Here is a 25286-nt window from a genome sequence, read left to right as displayed (position 1 = left end):
AGAGAAAAGGGAAATTAAGAACAGGACATCATCTTCAGTTTCTTCTGAAAGGAGAAGAGAAGTAGGTAGAGGATGAAATCTCAATGATATAAAAAGTGATTTTACAATGCTGACAACATTACAGAAAATCTTTATTATTAAGGAAATGACGGTGTGAAGAACAATTGACTATGAGAGATGGGTGAGGAAGAATGTGCACAGTGAATGCACAGCTTTAAATACAAGAAAGGTGATGAGGATTCATAGCCATCTGTGAAGCACTATGTGAGCTAGATGAAGGGATGTTAAGAAAACAAAAGAAAGTATAGGCAGAGGTATGCTAGATTATAAGATGACAAATGCTTTGCTTTTTTCTGTCTGTTTTTTCTAATGAAATTGAACTGATGTAATGACCTGTGAATGACAGATTGAATAATGGGCTTTGTGTATTTCATAAGAAAGTAGTATATATTACCACAAGATCATTTTTTTTGCTAATAAATATAACGGACATATTCAGAGAGTAGTCACCCTCTCTAGTCACACCCAACTTCAAGGCACTGAAGAAACAAGTTTCACACAGTCTGGATAACTTATAGAAGTATGATTGAGAAGAGATAATTGTGAAGGGAATTTTCAGGTATGTGCTTATATAGTAGAATCGTGAAAACTCCACAGAGTCAAGATGGAAATCAAGAGGTGACTGTGAGTGCAGAGGCCAGAGAGACAGCAGATCTGACTAACACAATGTGGGTGGCAAGAGAATGTAATCTGAGATGAAATACTGGATTTGATATTTCAGGAGTACTGACGATGTCAGGGTCAGGATTTTAAAGGGATGGGTGACCCCATATGAAGCTCAGATCATCCTACATGAGATGTAATTTAGAAGATATCATTTTATTTAATCAACTGACCTGAGACTCTCTAAGGTTAAAGGTGCCTTATGTAAGTAGTCAACTGGGACCATTCCTGAGGAGATGTGCTTATTAATTTCTTTCATATTATTTCATGACATTTTATTTTATAATTTTTCATTTTCTTTCTTTTCTTACTTATTTTTATATAACTATGCTGTGGTCTTATCTCAAAAACATAAGCATCTCTCACTTCACAGTAGTCTTAAAGTAGGAAAATGCTTAGCTTATGTAAGAAAAATAATAAGAAATAGCAAGAAAGTACTTGTAATTACCCTTAACCAGTAATAAATGAGAACATGTACAAGTGAATGGATATTATTACCATTTTAAAAATGAAAGAAGTTGCATGAATTTTAATGCATTTATTTATATACAGAATAACTCAAACCTCGAAGATAAATTGCTCCGGATTACATGGCTTATTAGTGAACTAAATGAGACTAGCTCCAAATACTATGGCCAATTCAGTTTCTATAGAAGCTCCTTAAATACATGGTCTGTAGCATCAAATGTAGATAAAGGAGCAGAAATAGAGTTTAAATTAAAACTTTGGTGTTGATTAGATAAACCTCATGTGTAAACTGAAAAACAATCCAGTTTTTCCCCAGTATTTTGAATTGTATCTATTCCTCTTTACCTACTTTCACAACAGAAATGCATTAAGTCATCATATAAGTTCTTGATTTTTCTAAGAGAATTGCTGGCTAGGGAATCCACAAGGTTAATCACAGTGTTATTTTCCACAATGAGATGAGGAAATCTATGTCTCAGATGGAGTTGTTACTGGACATCAGGAGAAGTGGTTACATAGACTAGCATGAAGAGAGTTGGAGAGACACAGCAGTGTAGTTCACACATTCAGTGCCTCAATGATTTCACCAGTGTTCTCATTCCCATCCCATAGTCTTGGGGGCCTGTGTGTGGTTTTATTAGATAATACCAGAGTATCTGTGTGTTGTTAATACAGCAGTACCAACCTGTGATAAATATCAGGATATCATTCTGCAGTTAATTCCAAAGAATCTATCAAGGCTGATTCCAAGAACATATCTTCATAAATTGCAAACTCTCTGTTCACAGTGTTATTGCCAACATACAGATCAGTCTTGACAGTTGTTGATTTTTTTAATTTTAAAGATGTGAGAACTCACCTGTGTCATTCTCTTGCTCCTCAGTTTAAGATTTCCCAAGCATACAGTAAACTCTGAAATTCAAAGGATTAATCAGCTATAAACAAATTGTTTAGTTATGAATTTATAAGAAAGACATGGCACTGAACTCAAGCTGACAAAGGAAAGAAACATAAGCAAGTGTGAAGTCAAAAATAATGGTTTGGAAACATTTCAAAGTCCTGTGAGACTACATTATTCAATGTGGTTGGGACTGGGGTGTTTGGGTTTCAGATTTGGCAATATTTACAAAGACACAGTTGAATATAATAACAGTGGGACCCTTTCTAAAGTTGAAGATCATTGAGTTTCATGGAAAGTCAATATTCTGATGTCATGTTGACAATCTCATGTATGCTACACATTTCAAAGTGTGAGATATTTCACTTTTTGTGTTATGTAATACAAAATTGTTCACATTTGAAGCACTTCAGATTTTATATTTACTGGATAATTATTCATATATTGTAATATCTTTGATAGAAAATGTTTTCAATAGTTATCCTCAAATATGTAACAGGGATGAATTATCAATCTACCACTGATTTTTACTCCTTTTACTTCATTTCAAATACCTCATAGATATGTCTTAGGAAACAAATATTAAATGAATGTTATTTTTTTCTGATAGTCTCTGGACCATAGAGATACCCTCTTATATAATAAAATATTCTAATAAATTGAATATCATTGTGATATAGTCATAATTTCTTACACTTAAAAGGAAATTTTATACAGTATTAATCATGACCCTAATAAGTAGTTGGAAGTTTTCTTGTGTCCCGTCCAGCCCCTGCCCCCGCCACTTAAAAAATAATTATTTAGAGGCTTAATATTAATTACCAATTTATAGCCATAGCCTATGGCTCAAGCTTCTTGTTAGCTAGCTCTTATAACTAAACTTAGCCCATTTCTATTAATCTGTATGTTGCCACTTGTTTGGTGGCATTACCTGTGTACCATTACATGCTGCTCTCTGGATGGCAGGATGATGTCTCCTCTGCCTCTGCCTTTCTCTTCCTCTCTCTCCAGTTGGAATGTACCACCTAACCTTATTCTGCCTCACCATTGGCCAAACAGCTTTATTTATTAACCAATCAGAGCAACACATCTTCACAGCATACAGAGAGATAACCCACAGCACTAAAATATTTAAAATTTAACTTAAATGGTAAAATGTTCATAGAAATAATAATCACATTTAGTAAAATTAATAAGCATTAGAAGTACATAATGAGCATTTAAAATCTTACATCTAAAATGATGATTGCTGTGCATATTTGAAATGCACATGAAATGCTAAAAATTAGGGGTAAATTATACTTAAACATTTTTATTGCTAGTATATCTCATAGTGATTATTCACTTTAAAATCACTGTTTTTAAATAAGATAGTCATTACTCAAGGAGTTCAGTTTTTTTCCCCTTAATATCCTCAGTATCACAGAGGTTTAACCAAGCAAGCTAAAAGTGGGCTGTATCAAAGGAGAGCAACCAAGTTACAATCAATAGAATATAATGTCCTAAGTGTCTTTAATTCATTCTTAATGGCTTTCCTATATTAATGTGTCCCTTTGGATAAAACAAAATTACAATTCAGACTTAGTCCATTTAAATCTTATATGAACATTAAAGCCATTTCAGCAACACAAGGTACTTTGCTTCCAGTGTTGCATGAAAGAGAATGATCTATCTTTACAGTTACCTAATGTGACACATTATCCAGCATCTTTGTCTGGCATCTGAATAGTCTATAACAACAAAGTTGAAAGATGCCACCAGTAGTCTCAAAGCAACTTCTAAATTGCTCTTTGCTCCAGAGCAAGATTTGCATTGTTGACAGGAGTGTTTGTCATTGTGCAACTTTGTCAAGCAAATCTGCTCTGGAAAGGGATGAGGAGGTGGAACATAGATGATATGAGGAGTGTCTGCCTTAGTAATCAACATGAACTAATGCCCAGTACTGTAGTGCTAGGCTCATCAAAAGCCAATCCCCTATACCACTAAAGAAAAAGAAGGTAAGAACGGATCTTCTTGAATTGTCACATGTAGTGACTACCAGTGGGTATGCATGTGTCAGACAGAGTCATGGGAAGAACAAAGCATAGCAACCAATTCCTCCAAGAGTTCCATATCAGTGAGTCCCTCCTCTTTCTGGCATTTAAGACAAGTCCCCACACCCCGACAAAGTGGAGGGTTCCATGAGTAGTTCACTAAAACATACATAAATTAAGAGGCATTTTTTACTAAAATGAGCACATGAAAGTATGTGTAACCCACAGTATGTGAAGTCAGATCTGTACAAAGTAGTAGCATGTAAAGTAGTAAGTAGTATCAGGTGCCCAAAGGACAGAAATGACAAAATTAATTTTCTGTTATCAGTCAAATCTAGAAAAATTGTAACATCTCCAGCTTTTAAAATGTCATGTTAGATCTCTGTATGTACACAGTGACTTAACACACACACACACACACACACACACACACACACACACACACCAATATATATGTGACAAAAATTAAAGAAAAAAGTGGCCATGAATTTAAAAGAGAGCAAGGGAGGGTTGTTTGGGTTTGTATAGACTAAAGGGAAGGAAGAAATTGTGGAATTTTAATCTTAAAATATTTAAAAATTGCACACATATGGGCTTATATTAGACTACACTTTAGGTTTTATTAAATCCAAAGAAATATTATTTACATATTATTCAAACATGGAAATCAGCGATTTGTAAGACAGAGTGCCTGAATGAATAATCTCTGACTCCCACCTGACACAAGAGTTCCTTCCAGAATGCTTAAGCATAATCTAGAATTGTAAATCTATTCTGACATACAATAACTTGCTATTGAATCCCTTAAGTGAAACTTAGTTCCTTTGCTAGATTTTAAACTCCTTAATAACAGCAAACTATGTTATCTTTTAGTTTTGTTCCCATTCCTGTGACTTATTGGTTCTTAGAGTTATGGAAGTTCTGGAGAATTGGGAAACCTTAGAAACATAATGTAGAGTAACTGAGCTCCCTTTTGAGAGATGGGTGTTGAGACAGGGCCTTAAGTAGCACAGGCATGCCTCAAACTCAGTATGTAACTTAGGCATTTCCTTCAGGTCAGAATCCTCCTGCCTCCAGTTACTAACTGCAGAAGTGTGCCACCACACCTTCTTCATGGTGGCTTTCAGTATACTAGGGGTTTTTCACAGAACTCTGCATTTCTTTTCTTTGTGTGATTCCTAACATTCTGCATTCCTCTGGTGTCTTAAATTGAATTGCCATCTCTGTGGTAGACCATAGACCACTCACACAGCCATAAACACCATGACCACAGTATTTATAGCATTCTAAAATAGCTAAAATAAAAAGTGTACAAAAAGAAAGCTCCACATTCTATTTTTTAAAACATTTATACCAAGTAGCTCAAAAATATCCCTGAAGAGCCTTCTGATCATCCCCTGGAAATGTGCTGCTGCAGATCTCTCAAGCACATCAGGTCTTTGAGACAACAAAATGAATTTCTGACACTTCCTTTACAGAAATGGGAAGGGTGGTTGAGAAATTGTCAAGTACATGTGACCAGTCCTTGAAAATGTCACAGTTGCATTAGGAATACTGTTATACCTTTGGCAGTCTATAGGAGAGTCCCTTAGCTGCCAATGAGGGTGCTGTAAAAAGGATTTGGCAACATCTGGATGTATGGATTCACATCTAGGGGTGAGAATTCTAGCATGGTGGTAAAATTCAGAGGTAACCTGGGACATTGCAATCATAGGAAAGGTCTCTATAAATGAAGAACTCTAATATGCCACCAATGCTGATTCCAAAAATACTGTTCTTGAGAAAAAGGGAACATCCTTGAAAGAAAATAAAGCAAATCCCTTTATAATTTATACCTTTCTTTAATAACAAATGATGATGTTCTTTTCTTCTGTGCTCAGCACCAGGCAGTGTCATGATACTTGTTGTCCAGAATTCATCTCAGAGCCCTTTAAACTAAGTGTACAGTAAGGAGGAACACTTCTTAATGATGGGAAGCAAGGCTGAGCTTCAAGAGAGTATCTAAATACTTCCACCTACATGCAGGAGGGTCAAAACATCCTGAAATTCTACTCATTAGTATTTCCCTTAAGACCAATGATTACAAAGCCAAATCTTTTTAGGGAAGTCTGTTGTCAGTATTTAAGTATATATTTTTACCAATGTAAAATCCAGGTGATTATGAATGTGTTTAGGGTTACAAGACAATGTCAGCTACCTCACTTAGACTTGCTCAATTTGTTACACCTTTTTATGTTTGGCATTTATAGCATCTCATTGTTGACTATTGGGGATTCTATTTGCCCCTATTTAAGAACTCTGAAACATAAGCCAGTCCATCATGACAAATCATGAGCCACTTCAAAGCAGTCAGACAATAAGGCACAGGGTCCACATTAAATGTCTTCGTATTTTTCTCAGCTTAATACTGGAACCTTATCTCAGCTAACATTTTTAACTGTAAATGACAATTCTAAAGAATGATTCCTGGACATTGGTGCTTAATTCACACAAGTGTTTTGAGGTTGGTTCTCACTATTCCTAAACTCCATTTATTAAAAATATTTTTGACTTGCTATCTTTGCTTTATTCCCTCTTAAGAACGGCGATGTTCCTGATTCTATCCCTACAATCAATATTGCCTGTAGGGGAGGATGCATCGTGAAACATACTGGCTTTGATGCAGTCTGATTTCCCCTCCCCCAGAGGAATACATAACTTTGAGTAATGAGTACAAGACATTCATAAGTATAGTAGTAAGGAATTTCTGGGAGACTGTCTGTAGCCCACCCTGCATATGGACTCACTAAACAAGTCCTTTGAGCTGGATGCTTGATTTTGGAAAACAGTAGATCAGGTAAGCTGAACCATGAAATCATGTGGACTGCCACTGGGAGATTAAAGAATAGATTTAGCGAGTGAATCCTGACTCATCAGCACACTGTGGGATCAGATTAAATGTTATCAAAGCTGCACTGAGTGTGGAGATATTGGGAAGTACTGTCATGAATGAAGAGTTTCTGGCCTGTATTCTTTACTCAAGACTATTTTCTCCAAAATCCTTTCTTCCTTTCTCTCCTTTCTTCCATCATACATTTGCTTCTCTGACATCCTTTAGACATCTAAACCTCCAAAGTTTAGGAGACACTCAGTGAGAGTCAGTAGCTTGTCTTGTAATGCATTGTTTGACCATCTTTCTAATACTGTGCTTCCTAGAATAAGTGATAGGAGGACTGGGAGACTCTAGTGCCGTGAAGCGCGAGCTTCTGATTCTCTTTCTAGGCGATGGCTGTTCATAATTGGCCTGAGCTGGGTAGACCACAATGCTAACTCCATTTCTATCTGAGAATAGACTGCCATGACAAACACAGAGAGGAAGAAAGGGACAAAAACAATGGAAAGTTCCTTTCATGTCCCTCACCAGGTAAATCCCACACATGTCTTTCGGTCAATATTCAATCAGCCCAAATATCTCTCACTCATCCCAATCCTCTTTTGTTTTTAGAATTTTTATTAGTCTATCACTTAAATCTAAAGTACAGAACCCACACTTTAACAGGTATAGCAAGTAAATAAGTAAAAGAAGGAACAATGCAATGGGGGTGGTAAGCAGCAGGCTGTTCCATCCAATGGCATATGTTGCTGTTAACTGAGCTGAAAAATAAATTATAAAACATTGTAAACATGTAGAAGGAAGATTCAAATAATATTTGCTTCATAGATGTAGTTCTTTATGGTATGTTATCGGTTACAGGTAACTGTATGATTTGTATGATGGCATAATGTCAGAAATCATCTGTCAGTGAAGGGATATTGGATTATAAATCAGGAAGTAGAATATGCACATCAAGAATGACTGTACCTCAGTCCTTAGGTGAAATGAGAGAGTGGGGAGGTTAAGAGGGTGCGACTGGCATGTGGAAGGCAGCATGCCTGAGCTATACTGTAATGAGTTCAGCATCGGAATAAAAAACAACAGCACATCCTAGCTGAATATTGTTTAGCTCAACTTCTGAAATTACTTTTCTTGACTTGAGATTATTTATTTAGAGTGGTGTCTTTCATGAGCACGGCACCTCTTATAAAGGAAATCAGCATGGTGGGAAGCATGGTGGCACACAGGCAGCATGGTGCTGGAGGAGCTGAGAATTCTACATCTGGATCTGCAGGCAACAAGAAGGAAGGCAAGACACTGGCTCCGGCTTGAGCATTTGAAACATTAAAGCCCACCCCCAGTGACAGACTTCCTCCAACAAGGCTACACCTCCTCCAGTTAGATCACACTTCCTAATAGTGCCACGCCCTGATAATCAAGCAGTCAAATCTATGAGCCTATGTGGGCCATTCTTATTCAAACCACTACAAGGGGTCTAAGTCTAGTTCTGTAAATGTATGCCAAATACTTCCTGGTATATTCCATTGCACACACACACACACACACACACACACACAACACACACACACACACACAAATGTTAATGCATTTATAAATTCTATGTAAATTTGTATGCAAATAGTTTTATAGCACTTAAGATTTCCATAGTGTGACTATATGAAAGAAAAGAATATATATATATGATAGACTTATATGTAAAGATATATATGTACATATAGATGTGTGGACATATATATCCTTTTTATATATATATATATATGTGTGTGTGTGTGTGTGTGTGTGTGTGTGTGTGTGTGTATGTATATCACAACCACACAATGGAATTCTTAAGTAGCATAAAGTTATAGGAAGTCAGTATTTGTAGAATGATTCAACAGACATGTTCTTGTGTAGTAAGGGAGAAAATTCACATTGAAATAGAATATTTTATTTTAATTCTTGTCAGCTTCCTTGTGGTCCTGTGCATGTACACATATAAGTATAACGAATTGACAAGGGTTTGATATTTTACCCAAACATCATGATAATCACTGGCCTGTCACACTTTCAGAGATTTTTAAAGCAGACATGGGATGTCCCTGTGTCAGACACTAAGGACTCTTCCACTGAGAAGCATCAGAAGTTGCACTGTCAACATTTCCATAAACCTCAGTTCACATAGCATGACAGAGAATCAGAAAACATAAACCTGAACCAGACCAAGGAGAGGCAGTCCCAGCATAATAAAGTCTGCAAACCTTGTAGAATATACAAATGAGATCATACATCATCCAAGATTGTGAACAAGCCTGCCATTGGCTATGGAGAGAGCAGGTTTTCATCTTCATGGTCCTTTGAGGTACAGACATCATTGAACACATAATTGAAAACAAAGGAGGCCAGTGTTTCTGCCAGTAAGTTAGGAAGAAGCATAAAACACTCACGGACAAGTGTTTCTCAACTCTTTGTAAGTGGAGAAATGCTCTAATAAATTCCAACAACTTTGGCCTCCCCTGGGATACGAGCTTATACTCTTTTTTCCTCTGGAGCAACTTCTTACCTCCCATTACCCCCATTCTTGGTGCTAATGAACTTGAGATACCTAGACAGCGGAAAACGAAACAAAACATTAACTTTGCTCTTTTAGTATTGGCAAAGGTCTAAAGCAATAATCCTTGTCATTTATCTCTTTATCTTTTATTGTCTAGCACTTTGTGAAATTATCTAGTCAGTTAATCTCCCTAATGTCTCTGTGAATCAGGTTAAATGATGTAGTTTCTAAAATAGATATATACGAATTTTATCTTTGTAGGTCTAGTGATGCACCTTATGGGTCACTGATTGTCATTTACTTTGCACACATCTATTTTTGTTGTATTACCTCTGAAGAAACTACCTAAAGGGATAGTGGTTCAGTGCAACCATTGCTCATTGCAAGTAAATTATTTGGTAATATTGTATTTTATTATTTATTTCCTACCATAACTGCTCTTAGTTTTAAATAAATTTATATTTGCAGAAATTTTTATCTTGAAAAAAGTACAAAAATCTTAAACTTAGCTGGCAATTTAAAATTGAAAGAACCATGTGCTTACATTTTGTTTCTTCAAAGAGTCAATTTTTCAGAAGTGGTATTTTTGAAATATAGAACAAATGGGACCTTTTAAATCAAATTAAGTCTTAAATCATGCTTAATATTTTATGTAAACTTAAATTCTATAGATTACAAAGGATTCCAATATATAAGAGACACAGTACATGATATCACAAACCCTACCTTCTTTTCTTAGTGGTCTGTCTTTTGTTGTTGTTGTTTCTTTTGTTTTTTAGATTATAATATAATCACATTATTTCCCCCTTGCCCCAAACCTCTCACACACTCCTCTTAGCACTTTTTCAAATTCATGTAATCTTTTTACTGTGAATTGTTTTTACATGCACACACACACACACACACACACACACACACACGCATGCACGCACGCACGCATGCACGCACTCACACATTTTAAAATATAAGCTGCTCAGTCTATGTGATGCTTCTCATCTGTATGCTTTCAAGGCTGAGCATTTGGTATGAGACAGCCAATAGGTGTGCTTTTTTTTTTTTTTTTTTTTTTTTTTTTTTTTTTTTTCTGAGAGAAGACTATTTCCCTTACTCTCAGCGTTCCTCAGTTGCCTGCAGTTATTTATTTAGGATTGAGGCCTCCTGGTGTTTGTCCACTTTGGTATGTCTATTGTTCTCTTCCAGCTCATGTTAAGGCAGTCATGATGGTGAGACTTCATCTGTATAGTTGCTGACATTACTAGGGGACACAGTTCCATAGAAAATTCCTTGAAACTCTACCTCTTCCATAGTGTTTCCTGACCTTTAGGTGTAGGGTTTTGTTTTGTTTTGAGATGTATCCTTTGGAATGGGGCTCCAAAACCCTGTATTTTGATTGTTGTGTTTTTAGTTTTTTTTTTTTTTTTTTTTTTTTACATAATGGTCTTTGTCAGTGGCAAAGAGAAATTTTCTTAATGAAGGGTGAGTACTGTATGTGTGTGTGTGTATATATATATATATATATACATATATATATATATATATATATATATATATGAATATAAGATGCAAATTTAGTGTGGAGTTATGGATTATGTTGGTTCAGTTAAGAGGTGCTTGTAGGTGCTCCTCCAAGCTCCACAGTTTCACTAGCTCTGGGTAATTGGTTAGGTTTCTAGTACAAGGGATGATTTCTTTCTTGTTGAATGAGTCTTAAGTCCCATTAGAGGGCTGTTGCTTACCACCAAGGTATGTGTGCTGTTACTGTCCCCTGAGGGTCAGTGCTGCCACACTGGTCATTATTGTGATGCATAGGTGTCATAGCTGGGGGCTGGGTGGGGTGCTGGTGTCTGCTTACCTCCTTTAGAAGTTTTCATGATGCCTTCTTGTACTATGAAAGCTAGGGTTCAAGGAGGAGACATTGAGGTCAATTCCAACTCAAGAGTCCTCAGGTCCCTAGGTCTGAAATTCATGTGTTGTCTTCAGCAGTAGGGAACTACCCTTCACTTCTAGTCTCTAGCATATAATACAATAGTTCATATAAGCACCAGAAACACTCGCTGAGCCATTGATGTTGTAGATTTTTACTCTGTACAAAGTCTTGGTGTTATCCTAGCCACATGTGCCTACAGAAAAATGCAGTTAAGTAGATTTTGACATTACCCTTCTTTGTCAAACGTCATTCTTATTTTTGACTCTTTCCCCCTGACTCAACAGTTGCTCTGGATGAATTCACATAGACCGGACATCTCCTGGTGACAGGAGCATCTTGTCTTCTATACAATACACGCTTGTATTCTCCACTCAGTAATGTGTCTTACCAGGCATGTGTTTGAAAAATTAATCTAGATCCACAATGTAAGAATCATTAAAAGAAAAAATTTCTTCAGCTCTTGGCCTAATATCTTGATGTACTAGACTTCAAGCTTCTTTTTACCATTGCTCTGCCTTTGTTCTGTTTTATTATTTCCACACAAAACTGTCCATATAAGCTGTCTTTTTACCCATGTGCAAATGGATTTTGTTTCAGGGACCTGTGCTCCTCATTTTCAGTTAAACCTGCATCTGAGCTTAGCAGCAATATCCCTTTAATAATAACTAACATTCCTGAAAAATGCTATCTCCATTGAATAATCATGAAAAAGTAACCTTGTTTTCAGCAAAGCAAAACATTTATTTTGACTGTGCATTGGTCAAATTCTTTCTGGAGACATTTTCTGAATCTCCCAACAAATGATCCTCTTTAGCACAATGATATTTTTGTGAGGCATATTTATTATCAGGCTGAGTAAAGACCACTGCTGACCTAGACACATAACACAATCATTTTTGCTTTCTTTCTTCTTTAAGTATGTCATCCTACTACCTATTCTTTGGTTAAATCATTTTATAAGCCCATGCTTTACAGTTAAACTTCAGTGACGGAATTTATACACCATCTGTTTTGTTCTTGTTCACCACAGTTCTCATATTATGTGCCTGCCTTAGATTTTAAAAACCAGATTTCCATTTCTTCATACTTGCCATTTCTTCCAGCCCTATGTAAATTATGATGAATGTGAACAGCCTTATCACCTAAAGAGAGATAACTGTGGCGGAAAAGGTGTGTGGTCTAAGAAATAAAAGTTCAGCCTGTTCTTGACATAAATGTCAAGATGAGCTAAGAGTTGCCCTTGCGACAGATAATTAGGGAAAACTGTCAGGCCTTCAGCTTAATCCTCTGTACATCTGCTCAAAGTCAGCACTGGAAACTCTGGGATCTAGGGAGACAATCTTTTGTAATTAGCCAAGGCCACAATAATCCATAAAAACATCTGATCAAATTGATTTCCAGTCCATCAGGTGATATCTGTCAACCACAAGCTTGCAGATCATCCTGGAGCTGTGACTAGTGTGTGTGAACCTCTGAGGTCATTTAGAGGTTCCTTTGACTTGTAAATATAAAATCATTTCACTTTTTGACAGCATCCTTTCCTGTAGGGCAGAAGGGAAGAGGAGAGGCACAAAAAGGGGGATCTATGAGGCATTTACAGACAGTGACATCAAGGAGGCAGAATCCACAGACAGTTTTAGATGATCAGCTTTCTGCTGAGGTGTGGTCATCCATAAGAGAAGTTTATGAAAAGAAGAACTTACATTCTATCTGCTTCTGGGCTTGAGACCTCTACCCTATCCATGATGTCTATAGTGGCCCAAGCCATCTCTCATCACCTTTCTGTGTTAACTTCCATCTCTATTCTTACTTCTTTCTCCAAACTATACTTTTTAGATATCCCAATACAGATACTGCAACTGTCTTCCTCAATTTTAGTATTTAAAAATGAGTCAGTCATGTCAGTTGTCTGCCCACTCTCATAGTGCAATATCTATATTGATGTGTGCATTAAAGTTGAAGTCAGCACAATGCTTTCTTGCTTCACTCAAGTCTTGTCTTACCCTACATTCTCACGGCTAATACAGTCTCTTCAATAATGCAATTCTAATTCATTTCAGAATTCCTGCTGCTGCAAATTTTCTTTAGTGATAAATTTTGGTGGTCTACTTGCCTGGGTTGAGAAATGCCTAGGACAGCATTGTGGCATATTCCCAGTTATGCCATTGTGGGTGTTACATGTGAAGGTGTTGAACTTAATGGTCATTCTGTTAGGAATTCAGAAGATCAACATACTAATAGGAACATGAAGACTAATATTGCTTATTAGGTTTCAGCCAGAAGTAGAATTGTGTCAGAAATTGACTTTCATATTGAGGCAGGCAAACAGAAGGAATAGTTTGGTAGCCTGAGATATTATTATGTGGTTCCCTGTAAACAATGCACTTGGCAGCCTAACTCCTTTACCTGCAAATACTGTGCACATAATCTTGAAATTTCCACCCTTTTCAGACCCTTTTTTTTCTATCAGGCTATGGATACATCACTCTCCGAACAATAGTAAGTGCCTTTGCCTCTAACAACAAAGACATTTAAAGAATCTCTCTTCATACATATTTCCAATATATCTAGCTATCAAGAAGGGGGAGGCCCACTTAACCTAAACTATTTTTTGGGGGGGTGCATGAATACTAAGATAAAACTGTGCCCTTCAAGAGAACTTTGAGAGAGCTCTTGTATTTATCATTTCATACCTGCATAATTTAACATGCATATAATTAAAATCAGATGCATTATGGGAGAGGTGTGCAATATGACATAACATCAATATATGACTGAATCTTTCAATCAATATAGAGAACAACTCTCACTAAGTCCATTAGGGACCAGCCTCTCTTTACTTTAGACAGCATAAAAAGGGACATAGGCTGAAGGTGAGGCCCTGGAGTAGTTTCATTCACGTGGCCTGCTTTTAATCTTGATGGCATATCCCTCTATAATCTGTCTTTTTGTATTTTTGCAAACATGTATGAGCTTTTCTTTTTTCAGTTCTTTGGTTAACAGGCCAAGAATCTGGAAACATCAGAGTTGAACCTTGACTCCTGGTCATTGTATTCGTGTAGAGAATATATCTCTGTTTTGCTTATATCCTGCTTTTTTGTGATATTTTGTGTTAACGGGTGCCTAAATGTCAATTTGAACTAACTGACCTGAAAATATCCTCCCTGATGCCTAGCTTGTATAGTGACAGAAGTAGCTTCTGGAGGCAAAAAACATATCAACAGTGTTATCCAGCTGCGTACCCCACAAATTATAAAAATAATCAGCCTGACAGTATATGTCCACTGGTACAGTCATGACACAAACATTATGGGGGTGACCAACAGCTTTCTAATTAGACTTAAAGTCTATTATACAAGAAGGAATCATTTTATAAACATGGCCAAGAATCTGTGGCTAGGGAGATTATAGGTCCATACTCTCATTTTGCTAAAGGGACATAATATTAGACCACCTTCTAAATATTTATTCTTGTACTAATAGGCTAATAAAATCCTCACCTTTCATCACAGAAGCTTCTTTATGCAACAAATGGCAGTTAATACAAACACTTTGCAATTGATCAAAGTGCAGAGGATAAGTGAACTATGGTCATACATAAATGAGGCATCTATATCACACTCCCTCCCTACAAGGACTCAGAAAATATTGCTGAGGAGTGGAGGGAGAAAGATCATAACATCTGGAGATTGGGAGAAGATTACTGTAAAATGATGTTTTCTAGACCTGATTATACCATATATAAATGAACTCACATCTGCTGTGACTGCATGTACAAGATATATACAAGAGCAGGCAAATCAGCACTCCAGCATGTATCAGAAAGATGCTCATAAGGCCTCAACTCTAGCCCCTGGAAACTGATGGCTACTGGGAAGAGGGAGTCAGTTTTCCTTGATGTTATGGCTCATAGTAGGTTGTAGTTAACTCACATTCTGCTGGTGGTGATACATTTCCATGTGCGTATGGGCAGCACTGATTTTGCCCAGTGGGTTATCAAAAGAAGCAGAAGAGGAAAAGGAGGAGGAGGGAGAGGATGAGTAGACAGCATAAAAGAGGAAGAGGAATATAGTTGGAGGAACTGTAAGAAGTTGGAGAGGGGTAGTTGAGTGGACATGATCTAAATAGAACATTCATGCATAGAATTACTAACATCACTGGTTACAAATAAGAGGAAAATGAGAAATCAGCTAAAAGATGGCTGACCAGGAAATAGACTTTTCTGTGACACTGTCAAGGTGGTCCATATTCAGGCTATGGCTCTGCCTGGCTATCTGTTTTTCACTGCCTTTACAGTGAGAACTGGAAGGAGAAAACACAGAAGGATTTGGTCTATGCAGTTCACTTGAAAAACATCCCATTGAGAGCAGTGCCTCAGGAAGGCTTGGTTCGTAGAAAGCATGATACAATTAAAATACTTTTGTAAGTATGTACATGTGCAGAAGTACTTTCAATTGGGACAATAGGAAAGCTGCTTTGAAGATATCTCCAGAATTGTCTAGATCCTGTCCATCACAGGCTGGGGTATGAAAGTTTAGGTGACTGTCACCATTTTTTTTTCCTTGAGAAGGACCATTTTCCTATGGTTACATTATTTTCCAGTGGTTGTGTTAGCACGGGGTCACCTTCCAAACTGTTTTTTCAGATTTGTGTCTCTGCTCAGCTGTCAAAGCACTCAGAGTCCAAAGAAGCTTTGGTTGTAGTGCTCCAGCTCCAGATGACAGTTGACCTAGTCTTTTTCTATGTGATGCTAATTTTACAGGCACACAGAATGCAAGAGTTATAGAACCATGGAGGCTTATACTTCTTCCAAGGAAGATCTGATTGGGTCAGGCAATATATGGTAGTAACAGAGAGAGTGAAATAGAGAAGTTCAAAGTTCTGGTTTTATGGACTTTGACTTTAAAATATTACTTATTTTTATTTTTATCTCTGTGTGTTTGTCTGTTTCTCTCTCTCTCTCTCTCTCTCTCTCTCTCTCTCTCTCTCTCTCTCTCTCTGTGTGTGTATGTGTGTGTGTGTGTGTGTGTGTGTGTGTGTGTGTGTATACATATGGCCCATAAGAGGGTGCTGACTACCCCAGAGCTATAGTTACGGCTGATCGTGAGTCATCCTAGAGTTACTGGGGGATGAGCTTGTGTTCTCCGTGAAAACAGCAGTTTCTCTTAGACACTGAGCCACCTCTCCAACCTTAAATTTGAATTTTTGAATAATATGAGAAATGTTTACTATAGGTGAGAAGTTTTGGAGATATAATAAATACATTTCGTACTCTGTAGTTGGAACGGGCATTTTAGAGGCCAGAGGTGGAAAGTTATGTCTTAAAGGGTTATGCTTGGTTATCAAATTGAGCAGGGGTGGACTTGGGGTGTTTATCTTGATTGTCAACTTGATAGGATTAAGAAGGACCTTGGAGATTAGTAAAGCAATTACTCCCTGAGCCTTGTAAATTTCACTTACTTCTTGAGTCTTATGAATCTCCTTCCTTCTTTAGAGGGAATATTTGGTTTTGGAGGAAATGGCCACAGGATAACATTGCTATTTCCAAGTACAGATGACCTTCGAATTTCAATATGGATGTTCCTGACAGGACATTTTGGTCAGAGTTTGAATGTTTAATCCAAAATAATACTTTTATTTGTTTGTTAAAATTGACTGGACTTCCCTGTGAGATTAATGAAGTGAATTTTTATTTTACTTTATATTGCACATGTCTACAAACAATTCACTATGTTTCTGACTATAAAATCCCATAATTTCGCTTCTGAAATATTTTTCTTCTGAACTGTATTCACAGGTCAGCATTGAGAACTGAATTTTTTCCCAATTAAAGCATTTTCTATATCTCTTTATACCACACTCTCCCAATAAAATTGTGAATTAATATTCTATTCTTGTGAACCTCTAGTACACACATGTCCATACTATTTAAAATAAATCATGAACATCTGAGATACAACCAGTCAACATAGGAGGAAGACAACCAATTTGGCTCTTATTCAACTAAAATAGGTTATTTTTACCTATAGGTAGCTATTTATAACATCTTTTATAAATTGACTGATTCAACATCAGTCTGTCAACTTTATTTGGGGGTTTGTTAAAGCTTTATTTACTTTAGAACCTGCATACAAGATTCAGTGATGTTGTTTCATGACTTGGAGAGATTTCACACATTAAGAGAGACAGAAAATCATATTTGCATATGGAATATGTCTTAGACACTTCATTGGGAATTTGGACATATTGTCTAACTCTTCTGATGCACACTGTTCATATGTTCCCACATCAGAAACTGTAGATTTATGTCTCTCTAACCTGCTTGAGGCAGCTAAATGGACAGATATGTTGTTGGTATTTTGGCTTTTTATGGGGGGGGGGCAACAACCAGCTCCTAAATAAATCACACATGGAGGTTTAATCTTATTTATGAATGCCTGGCCTTAGTTTGGCTTAGTTTCTTCTCAGCTTAATTTAAATTGTTCCATCTGTCTTTTGCTTCTGGGCTTTTCCCATTCTCTTACTTCTATAAATCTTACTCTTAATCTGTGGCTTGCTGTGTAGCTGGGTGGCTGGCCCCTGGAGTCTTCCTCCTTCCCTTGCTACCTTTTCTTTCTTTTTCTCCCCAAATTTATACTTCTATATATTCTCTCTGCCTGCCAGCCCAGCCTATCCTTTCTCCTGCCTTGCTATTGGCCATTTAGCCTTTTATTAGGCCATCAGGTGTTTTTGACAGGCACAATTACACAGTTTCACAGAGTTAAACAAATGTAGCACAAATAAAAGTAACATACCTTACAATAATATTCTATAACACAGGTAGATTCATAGTCACAGGTAATGTAGTATGACCACTAACTCTAGAATTCTCAGATTCTTGTCTTTTCTTTCTCTAATACATTCATTTCATGTCAGAATATGTTTTAAATTTTATTATTTCTTACCATAAAGTCTCCAGCCTCAATTGTTGAATCACCACCTTCTTATATATTTGGAAAGAGAGAACAACACAGATATTTATACACACACATGAACACACACATAACTTCATTTTATAATTTTGTCCATTCTTATTCTTTTACTTTCATTTTCCCTCTATTATGCTTTCCTTTGGATAAAAGTCTCCAGGAACAACATTCTGTCTTCTAAAGTGCAGGCCACATTTTCTTTATGCACACACACAATTTCTATTGTAAGCTTCACAAGAATTCCAGGAAGGAGGAGCCAGAAGAACTCCAGGAAACATGATCACAGTGCACACTGCTGCCATGTGCTTGATGGGAGGAAGCAGGTTGGTGGTGAGTCCCTTCCCTCCAACATCTGTCCAAGACTTGAGCTTCATGTTATCCCAGTGGAAGACCTCTCAAATTGACAGTTACAGTCACTGCTGAGAAGGGGCTGTTATTGTTGTCACTACTGACAGGGTCCTGGACTCAATGCAGACCGGTGATCTTAAAAAGAGTGAGAATTTGAACTTCCTTTGACCTTCATCTTAACTTTCATAACTGTTCCTTTCCTATGAACTTGGTTAAACTCAATGGTAGAGTTTTGTAAAGTGACTTCCACTTGAGCACTGTGTCTGGTTTTGATATCAGACAGAGTAAAATGAACACAAATCCATTTCTTATTGTCTTGAAATCCTACAGATATGCAGTATTTATCAAGAATAAAGAAGAATCTCCTTCAGAATCAAAGGTACATCATGAACCCGGGTTTTCCTGTGGAGGTAGAAATCCGAAAGCTTTATTAAGAACCCAGAAGGTGATATAAAATTCGGTCTCCTTCATAAGAAGTGACTTCTCCTTGGGGCACATGCACACATTCCATTACTCTCTCAACAATTTGCTAGTGTACAAGCTCCCACTGTGAACTTCCACCTGCACCCAATGGCTTCAGAAATTTAGAAAGATTTCTGTTTTCTTCATTTTTGATTTTCATTTAGAGATTTTGGATAAACACTGTTCTATTCCTGAGGGCAATTTTGACATTAAAAATACAGTAACTGTTGCTGTTTTACCATCTTTCTTCCATTGGTAGCCCATATATTCTCCATCCCCCCTCTCTCCCTCTCTCTCTCTCTCTCTCTCTCTCTCTCTCTCTCCATACTCTGTAATTTTTTTTTATAACACACTTATCAGACTTAAATATGGTCTACATTATGTCTGTTTCTGATTTTGTTGGGAATCTTTCTTTTCTCAGAACTTGAATTTTCTCTTTAAAGTGTGTTGCAGATTTATTGAGCGTACTCATGACAACACATATTGAAAATACCTTAGTGCACAGTATCATAAGGTTCAAATTCACTTAACAAGGAAATTTCTCAGATATTTTGAAGATTTTTTTATGTGTATTTTAACTGAAAACAAGTTTCTTTGTTGACTTCCATTTGGTTGCTCAGGCTATTGTGAGAGCTTTGCACTGTCTTCGTACCAGAAGGAACCTGAATTCTCTACAACTTCTTGCTGCAGCTGTCTTTCTGTATGCTGTAATGTGTGTTGCTCTGATTTGGTTGATAAATAAAATGCTGATTAGCTAGTAGCCAGGCAGGAAGTATAGTATAGGCAGGACAAATAGAGAGGAGAATTCTGGGAAGAAGAAGACTGAGTCAGGAGACGCTGTCAGCCACTGCCACCAGAAGCAAGATGTGAAGGTAGAACTGAGAAAAGGTACCAAGCAATGTGGCTAAACATAAATAAGAATTATGGGTTAATTTAAGTGTAAGAGCTAGTCAATAGTTAGCCTGAGCTAATGGCCAAACAGTTTTAATTAATATAAGCCTCTGTGTGTTTACTTGGGTCCAAGAGGCCACAGGGCCACAGGAGCCCAGCAAGAACAGGATAATTTCAGCTACAACTTCTGGTTCTAGAATCATGTGGAATCCCAGTGGTGGTAGGCATCAGGGCTAAGAGATAACAAGGAAGCAGTAGTCAGGTTCCATTAACATTGAATGGTTTTACTTAGAGGATCCAGAATGGCTTCATCTCACAATAGCACCATATTTGTCCAGTTTTATCCTCTAACAGCATCCAGGGTCTCAGTGGGGTCATCTTTCCTAATTCTCCATTTCATGTTTGGGTTCATGAGTTAGGCTGTTGACATCTTTAGCGAACAACATACCTTGGATACCAATTCAGAGGTGGCAGTCAGCTATGAACTTGTGTCTCTTTTGTTCCAAGCATCTCAAGTCTTCCATCTTTCCCTTCATTTTGAATGCTTCCATACTAGCTTCCAGTACCAGACGCACAAAGACTAACCTCACAGAGACTATCCACATGTATCTAAAATTATGATTATGAATCTTGCCATAGATTCTTATTCTGTGTCACCCTTGATGATTCTGATTAACAGCTGGCATTTGTAATGGGACATGGGTTCTCAAAGTCACAGGTGTAACAAATGACAAGCAAATAACCTGTGTAGATGTAGGCTTTGTATTATAGTAACTTAATGAATTAGGAATCAAAGTGGCATGAAACAAGCTAGAAAACTGGCTAAGGTATGAGAGTCATAATTTATGCATTCAAATGTATAAATACATCATCATTTACATCAAGAGGAAAAACAGGACCACATATCATATTCATGTTTCCAACTTTCATTTCTGTTAAATAATCTTTGATTTTCTTTGATTGCTGCTACCATTCCAAGATTTTTTTCTAAACATATCATAGAAACCTTATCAACAAGGCAACAGGCATCAGATTTTTACTTCTAAGAACCAACTGTATCCTACAACAGTTTCTCAGAACCTAGTACACATATGCAACTTGAACTTAGCCCAAGTTTAGACCCTTCATTCCATGTGAAGCTCTCTCACTCTAAGATACATAAAACCCAAACCTGAAAGGTGTGAGTTCTTTGCCACCTGCCTTTAAGATATACTTTCTAAGAGAACATTTCATCCTTATTTTAAATAGACACCAAAGAACATTGCTGAAAAATAAGTGAAAGATAAAGCAAACCTGCTGTGTTTATGACAGAATCTTGACTTCTCAGTATATTTCTAACTGAATCTCACCACAAATTACTCTAAATTTATTTGTATAGCTTTACAAACATTTATCATTATTGCTATAACATATAAATACACTCTAGATGTTAAAGAAAATATTACACAAATTTAAAATTATTGATCATTATCAATGTTTTCCACAGGACAAACACTTAAGAAACATTGATTAGAGTTTGGTAATATGATGCAGTAATGGATACTCTCTTGACTTGGAAGACAAATTTTAAGATACTTAGGTGATGTATTCGTTTCTGAAATCAAATTTTACAATGAGCGAATGATAGCATTGGAAGAATAGATAGATATAATACTTGTACTCATAGATCTCACTAGTTGGTAACTATATTGTATTATATGTCAGAAATTGTCCTAGGTTCTGAGATCACATGACACACAGGTCACATGCCACCTTGCCCCTAAAGTAGAATGGTACGTGAATGTCTGTGTGGTACAACATATCCACACTATTATTATAGGTATGCCCAGACCAAATGAAAGGCTCAAGCAATGGCAAATGCATACGTTATTTGGGTCAGAAAAATTCAAATAAATTTTTGTTGGATTTTGGAGCATATAAGTTAATCTAAAAATTTTAGCCAAGGCATGTTACAACCTAAAGAAAAATTAAAAGCAAAAAGAACAAGACAGTAAGTGTATATAGAACATAAAAGAATACTGAGAAGAAAAGCAGAATGTAATCTGGCAGTGGGTGATAGAGGGATAAACAAAATCAAAACATGTTGCATGTATGCACAAATACCATAACATATTCTATTAGTTTAGGAAACTGTTTATGCTAAAAATATGTTGAAATCTATATTCAAGAAATGGTTTGGCTTTGGTTCAGTATAGCAAAAGGAATAGTAGATAAGCAACCTGGTTAACAGATTACTTCATGTGAATCTCATCATTTTTTGAATCATCTATTGAATCAACCAGGATGGACAGTGGAAAGCAATGTGTATATTTTGAGAAGAGTAATGTTTCAAAGTTACTATCAATTAATAGTCAAATCATCAAATTCATTTTTCCCTTTTTCTGCTATTTTTTTGGTTGTTGTTGTTTTATGAAACAGAGTTTCTCTGAGAATCTCTGTTTTTCCTGGAACTCACTTTGTAGATAGACCAAGCTGTCCTTGAACTTGAAGATCTGCCTGCCTCTGCCTTCCAAGTGCTGGGATTAAAGGTGTGTGCCACCATGGCCCTGCCTATTTTGTCTTAGAATCTAGAAAATAAGCTCCAAAATCCTGGAAAAGTGAATCATTTCCAGAATTTGAACAAGGAATTGCATCTTTATATCTAATTTAAATTGTTATAGAATACATTGGTGCCTATGAGTTAATAATATAGGAAGGACTCATATAGTGGCCAGTGACTTCTGAATGGCACACTTGCCATGATGTTCTTGGAGGATAGTAGCTCAAATCAGTTTATTCTACATCATGCCCCTTGCTCCAGGTTCTACTGTGTCAGGTGAGAGTCATGTGGCAGATCAGAAACAGAAGAGCAGAGTTCTGAAGAAAGAAAGAAAGAAAGAAAAAGGAAAATGAAGTCTATGTCTTAGGCCTGCTGCCATTCTAGTGTCGGATTGGAAAGTTCTCTGGTGTACATTGCCAATTGAAAAGCAAAGTTTAAATTCTAAATTCCATGTCAATGCCAGTAGAACTATACAAATTTGATGACAGGAATTATAATCAAAATACGTTCTGGTATGGTATTTGAGAAACAGCAACAGAAATCTGAAACAAACAAGTTAGAGCAAAATTATGGTTAAAAACAGGAATTTCTTTCTTTTTTTTTTTTTTTTTTTTTTTTAATTTGGTTTTTCGAGACAGGGTTTCTCTGTGTAGCTTTGCGCCTTTCCTGGAACTCACTTGGTAGCCCAGGCTGGCCTCGAACTCACAGAGATCTGCCTGCCCTCCGCCTCCCGAGTGCTGGGATTAAAGGCGTGTGCCACCACCGCCCGGCTAAAACAGTAATTTCTTAAAGAAAGCATGTGTACATTTCATATATGCCTTCAGGGTCTTAGTTTTGATGGAGAGGGGAGGAGAGAGAGAGAGGAGGAGAGAGAGAGAGAGAGAGAGAGAGAGAGAGAGAGAGAGAGAGAGAGAGAGAGAGAGAGAGAGAGAGAGAGAGAGAGAGAGAGAGATTAGGAGACAGATCTGCCTTTCCCTTCCTGTTTGACCTTGCCGAGCTGTGGAACTGAACAGGTTGGAACTCGTTGCTCTCTTCCCAGATGTTACAAACACGTAGAACACATTGTCAGTGAAATGGAAAAGAAATTAGCAGCTTGTTTTGAGCAACATGAACTTTTCTCTGTGTCTTGCTTATTCTTGATGGCCCAGGCTCTTTGATAAATCAGTCCTTATGTCTCATTTGCCATGCACAGAAAGGAAGTAAAAATGTCAGCCCAGTCCCCACTGCCATCAGAACAAATCAAGTTCTCATCTGCCAAGGCAGTAGTGAACTTTTTCAGATGTCTCTATTGGAGGGCATGAGGTTGTGAAGGCAGATCACACAAGTGCTTCCAGCAGCTAGCCACTAAAAGAGTGTTGTAGCAATTATCGTGAGATGGGCTGGTTCCTGGGCTGCTGTGGGAGGCTGTCCTTCCCGACCCTGTTCTCAGCTTCTTGTGAACACTGTTCAGTTAGCAGTAAAAGTGAGACTCAAATTGATAGAAAGAGTTGGTTGTTTATGAAAAGTTTACAGGGAAACTTAATTTGGTGGCAAGACTTCTGTTCAGCAAGCCGAGAGAGAGAGAGGGAGAGAGGGAGAGAGGGAGAGAGGGAGAGAGGGAGAGAGGGAGAGAGGGAGAGAGGGAGAGAGAGAGGGGGGGAGAGAGAGAGGGAGAGGGAGAGAGAGAGAGAGAGAGAGGGAGAGGGAGAGGGAGAGGGAGAGGGAGAGGGAGAGGGAGAGGGAGAGGGAGAGGGAGAGGGAGAGGGAGAGGGAGAGGGAGAGGGAGAGGGAGAGGGAGAGAGAGAACAGGATGGAGCTGAACATGCAGATGTGTTGTCTGTGGAGCATCTAGAGATGAGGACAGAGTGAAGATGTGCTGAGCAGCCAACAGTTCCAGGACAGCAAAGGCTGTTTTAAGGTCACAGAAATCAGCGGGGATGCTGTGCGATGGCAATAGCAAATATTCAGGGGAAACTGGTGCTCCATAAAGACTGAAGGTCAGCATTTCTTGGATAAAAATTTTGAAAGTGAATGTGCTCCTTTGTGAATTTGCATTTCATGAATAATGCTTTGGAGGTGACCTCATCTTGCAATCCAATACAGAGTCTTGATCCTTAATCACTCTGCTCTGTGTCTCCCAGTACACAGCCTCAAAGTGATAAGAAAAGATGAGTTTTCTGCAGTTGTGCCAAAATCATTTTGGGGCTCCTTGGCAAGAAAAGTGTCTGTTAAAAAAAAAAAAAAAAAGATGGTGCTTGAATTTGTGTGGGCCCCAAAGCTGAGGGAGCTGGGCAATCATGGATTTTTCATTTTATTAATTAACTAATTTATTTATTTATTTAGTCTGTACTTGGTGGCAGCTGGGGTAGACCTGCACAGGAGATTTACAACAGCATTATATCCATCATTCCTATTAGATATAATTTCCATTTCCATACACCTAAGGAAGACCCTAATTCAAAAACCGAGAGGTAATTCTTCAAACTAAGCTGCCAGGCATCATGTACCTGTATTTTATCAACATTCCAATTTTTTTCCATTTGTAAACTTATAACATAACCAATAGTGCCCTCAACTTCCCTCAGTCATATTTTAGGCAGACAGTAGTACAAACAGGAGAATAGAGGATATCTCTACCTTTTGGA

The sequence above is a fragment of the Peromyscus eremicus genome, chromosome 19 (genome assembly GCF_949786415.1).
Source record: "Peromyscus eremicus chromosome 19, PerEre_H2_v1, whole genome shotgun sequence".
NCBI classification, from domain to species: domain Eukaryota; kingdom Metazoa; phylum Chordata; class Mammalia; order Rodentia; family Cricetidae; genus Peromyscus; species Peromyscus eremicus.
Note: the sequence above shows the minus strand (reverse complement) of the source record.